Below are 5,647 nucleotides of genomic sequence, written 5' to 3'. Positions count from 1 at the left end.
TTTTGTTGTTGTGCCCTTGTGATCTTTGATTCTTGTTGTCATGCCCTTGTGATATTTGTATATGTATGTATGTATGTATGTATATGTGTATACATATACATACACACACATGTGTGTGTCTATGTATGTATGTATGCATATAAACAAAGAGATCTTGGCACAATAGAAAAACAATAAAACTTATCCAACACGTAGCATGGCCACAAATGCGATGGCAATATCTATTGGTAAGTAATTCCTCTTTTTCTCTCTCATTTTTCATGTGTTTATTTTAATTGAACTATTATTTCTTAGGGGGCATTTTGTAATGTTGGATTCATTTATGCAGGAGGCAATGAAAACATTCCTAGATGTACCCATGTTAGATATAGGGAATTACTAAAGATTTTCATGAATTACTTATGAGAAATGAATATGGACTACCCTTAGAATATTAGGAGGTGATGAGGACATTCCAAGCACTTTAGAGATTAATAATTTCTTAAAGATTTTAGATGTTAACAGGGAATTTAGATGTTGGGGGGAGGGGTGGAAAAATGAGCTTCCACCTTCACGTGGTTGGCCCTAATTAGTGGAGAATAATAAACTATTCTCAAAACCAAGTGAACCTCAACATTAACCTTATATGATGGCACAAAACCTAACTATGTGAATCTCTTGGTTTTAGGCAATGCAGAAGGAGATAATTGTTCAACATGAAATCTCAATTATGCATACAACATTAGCTGCAGCTAAAAATTGCAATAGGTTTGCATGTTTTTTAGAGATCTTGAATTAGGTATTTTAAGTTATAGACCATCACAAACATTGTAATTTTGAATTATAGGCAAGAGTAATGTCCTTAGTGTTGATCTCAGATTGGTCTTGACTAGTGAGTGTCAATACACTTAAACCATTTACTTAGTTCATGCCGAGCTAGTAATACATGTCGAGCACAACATGTAAATGTTAGACCATTTCAAGTTGCAATGAATACCAAGTCACTCATGTGCTAAGTCACTCTAGTGTCAAGAAAATAGACCATGTCGAGTGATTCAAGTACTAAGTAAATAGTGGATGATGAGTAATATAGGTGTTAAGTTAGAAGTAGAAATATAATGTATGTCGAGCATCAAAGACTTCATATGGCAAGTGACACAATTCGGACATATTTTTTTGTAATGGCACAAACAACTATGTAAACCCTTTCTAAACCCACTTAAGGATAGACTACGATCTTTTGGAGATAAGGATGAATCTATATGTGGATTCCCAATGCAATTACATGCAGCCAATCAAAAAAAGGGAAGGTTTAAGTGACAAAATAGATAAATCTTAGTCATAGATTCCTACCTAACCCTAAGCCACTAGAGTCTTCTTAAGGAGGATGAAGCCCTAAAACTCTTTAACATTGTACAAAGGGGTGAATGATCAAATTGGAAGAATGGACAAGATAGTTTGCAGAGCATTCAAGGTGACTTAGAAGTAAGAGTGAATTGTAGAATTAGTTAGTGAAGAACAGAGGATAGAGAAGGATGTAGCATTGATACATTAGATCGTGAAGGATCAATTAGAGATTTTGTAGAGGTCATATGTTATCAAGAAAGCAAGTGCCAATCATAGGATCTATGATGAGACATTTTAATGGGTGATTTTAGTTAAATCTCTTAACAAAGTATTCCTAACAAGCTATATGAAATCCTTTAACAGGGTGCTTACTTAATTGTAATTTGAAGTCCTTTAACATAGCACACTTCTAACAGAGTGTTGAAATCCTCTAACAAGGTGGGACTTAACAATCTTTGAAAGCCTTTAATAGGAGAGACCTTTCACAGGGCAGACCATGATTCATGGTCAAACCATTGTAATCTTAATTGGATACACTTTATTGCTGCAAGAGTGAAGATTTGTGGGTGTCATCCTACCCCAATTTTACCTTCTCACTTGGAGGTTTTTAGGGTAATCATATCTGGTGTTATGTGTGTGTTTGATTACATGTTTACATGATTGATGCATATGTTTTACATGTCATTTTAGTATATTAATGCATGTGATGTAAGAATGGTGAAAGTTTTATGGGTCCAAGTTTAAACTCTTGATTCACCCCCCCCCCCCCCCCCTTAGATTCTTCGCACTTGTAATTCCAACAATTAGTATCAGAGCCAAGTTCTTTGAAAGAGAAGCTTTGTAGTTTAGAGGAAAGATCTTAAAATGGAAGTCTACAAGCTAGGAAAGACTATTGAGAACTAGGAGTTTGAAATACATCTCATTCTACATCAACTAAATGAGATGAGAGAGGAACTAAATAAATCATTGAAGAGAAGGAAAGAGATTGCTATTGTAGAGAATGACACACTATAATAAGAGATAGACACCACCAAACTATTTATAGATGGTAACTCCAATAAATTTGATGCAGCACTTGCAGATCTAATGGAAAAGAATAGAATCCAAGATGAGGAAATCAGAAATTTCAAGCTAGAGTAAGAAACACAAGCAATACTACTATGTGAGGTGACTAAACAAAAGAAGAAAGTTTTAGAAGACAAAGCTATGATTGAAGAAGACAAAAGAATTCTAGCAAATAGATTGGAAGAGAAGTCAACAGAGTTAACCAAGATCTCCAACATGCAATTGGATACTCTAAGTCAAATGATGAATGCCAACTATGAACTAAATGGCACTACATTGAAGTTGCAAAATGACAATTTTAGAGTGACCTGAAAAGAGAAAAGAAATTTGTTGAAAGTCTCAACAAGCCAAATGAAGCCATCAAATACTTTGAGCAATTACTGAGATCCCTTAGATCCAACAAAGATACATCAAGATTAGGCTACACAAGCACTAAAGAAGGAGAATCATCCAAAGTTGTTGAAGAGAGGAACATCAAAGGTAACAACTCCAAACCTACTTATCATAACTATGGTAAGAAATGACATACTACTAATGTGTGTAGGAGAAAGAATACAAATTAGAATGTCAAGCCTAAAAATATGACTCATTGTCATATTTGCAACAAGCAAGGCCATTAGGCACATGAATGCAGAAGCAGGACCATGCAAAAATAAATATTTGAAGGATATTGCTACAACTATTAGAAGTATGGACATAGAGCCTTTGAATGCATATCCAAATCCATGTGGTCATCAAACAAGCCAGCAAAGGTAAGAAGCTATGGAAAATTTTATAATTGGAATTACAAGACAAGATATAGCTATCACTATTGTCAAGAATATGGACATATTCCTAATAATTGCAATAGAACACACTTCATTGGTAACTACAAAAGGTGGTTAAGTCAAACTACATGTTTTAGCTATTTGAAGACTAGTCACATTAATAAGCATTGTCCAACTAGGTAAAAGGTACCAAGTTTTGAATTTGATAAAGGTAAAGGCAAGGTAGATGTTGAACACATCAAAGATGAGATGAACAAGACATGGACAAAGAAATATTCTTGTAGCACATCAAATGGAGAAGGGATCACTTCACCTAATGGGTCAAGTGATCATATCTCATCAAACTAGACAAGCAAGAGGAATTTAGGACTGATACTCAAGTGTTATATCATACGTCAGTTCCAAAAGGAAGATAGTACTGAAAAGACTATATTAGCATGAATAAAGATGCAAGTTGTTGTTGAAAATTCAAGTTAAATTTTTTAAGTTCTTCATGTTATTGCTGAGTATGAAAATTTTTCTATATATGTTGAGTGGAATGCTAGTTGATGCTGAGCTACCTGACTATCTAGCTAATGTCAAGCCTGTAGTAGCTACCAAGTGATGGAAATATCTATAGATGCTGAGTGATTCTAAAATTGAGTTGATGTTGAGCTTACAATTGTATAAGCACTAAGCATTAAATGCAAGGTTTTTGAAGGATATATGATTTATTTCACTCATTATTCATCATTTTGAATTTGAGCAAGAGTGAGTACAGTGAAAAGAAATTCAGAAACCTATTCAAAGAACTTACAAAAAATCCAACAACGATCTCACACTAGCATACGAATTTCATAAGATATTTATCACAAGTTGAGCTACACAAGTTTACTTTACATAAACCCTAGTTTGACCGAATGGTGTCTAGCTTGAAAAATGTAGAAGGGAAAGAAGTATTGAATGTCCAACTTGTCAGAAATGAAGTGAAACAACCTATATTTAAAGCCATTCCTGACATAGCTTATAAACAAGATCCTTCTAGCACTCTATCCATGATCCCGCCAATTGTAATAATGGTGCAAGATGTAAGAATATGTTATCATTGTAAAATTGGTAGCATTGGGGACATAGAAATTAGAGAAGCATATGATAGGTTATGTGAAAATGGTGTTTTGAAGGAAGAGTATAAAATTGTTGAGAAGAAAGGTTTAATGCATGCCCTAGATTCTCCTAGTGTATTTAAAATTAAATGGATTAGAATTGTATTGAGCCAAATACATGATGGATCTTTATGGCTGGAGGGTGGACCAATTAAGATTATCAAAAGAATAATTTGTAGGGTTACTAGCTACCCAACCCTAGATCAGCCCAAGACTCTGATGAGTGATTCCTAGGAAGTAATAGAGAAAAATACTCTCCTCGAGCAAAATGGAATAAGAGAGGCATGACAATAGATATTATTGTTGATCAATTGTTGAACTTTGTTGTTAGGGTAATCTCTCATAAATTCTATCAATCTAGTAGATTGAATAGTGTACCCTATACTATTGTAGATTTTGGTTACAAAATTGTGAAGAAAGATCATACTTATGATCTGGCTAAGCTTCAACTACAACAACTGATGGAAAATCTTGGGGCAATCAGGAAGACCAAGAGTGCACAATGGAAATTTGGTTCAATTCTAGTTTGTATATTCTTTTATGTGTAGAATACATTTCCCTCTTTTGGTACTATAAGTTGGAAAACCAATAGGTCAATAGTAGTACAGATTAATGAATTCATTTAACAAATGGGAGAAAATTTTGAATCATTGATGATAAATTATTTTGAAGATTTTAAATCAATGAAGGAAAGAATAAGGATACCTGTTTCATTGGTTGAGAAAAATTGTAATGATATATGCTTTCTAGTTGATGTTGATTACACCTTTGTGCAAGCTGCCACACCAAGGGTTAGATGGTTAAGGCCACTTGGGTATGAGATTAATGTTGATGAAACTTCAGCAGCCATCACAGCACTCCTAGCAAAGGAAGTAGACAAAAGTGTAAAGGTATTTGGTAACTATGAAATGGTAAAATCAAAGATACCATGGATTTGAAAACTGCCTCCACACTCAAGAAGAAAGATAAGTTGGTCAAGAAGCTAAAGGCTATATTTGAAGAAGTTACAGATGAGGAAGAAGAGGAAGAACAAGCACAAGCACAAGAACCTCTTGCATTGACTCAAGGCATGGGAGAGGATAAGGAAGAGGAGGAAATAGAAGGTGTTGAGGGAGAAGAGTTGAGGAAGCACCTACTAATTCTAACCCAAAGAAAAGAAAGGCTAAGACACAGCTAGTGGTTAAGGCAAAGAAAATTGTTAAACCAATCTCAACCAAGCCGAGTGCACCTACCACCAAAGCCAGCACATGAGCAACAACTCAAAAGGTGGCCAAGTGCAAAAGAAAAAAAGAATAAAATATGTTGCACAGCCTGATTCAAATGAAGAAAGGATTAAATTAGATGATA

This window comes from Cupressus sempervirens, chromosome 9, assembly GCF_028749045.1.
Source record: "Cupressus sempervirens isolate cs-2001-9-10 chromosome 9, ASM2874904v1, whole genome shotgun sequence".
Classification (NCBI taxonomy): Eukaryota; Viridiplantae; Streptophyta; class Pinopsida; order Cupressales; family Cupressaceae; genus Cupressus; species Cupressus sempervirens.
Note: the sequence above shows the minus strand (reverse complement) of the source record.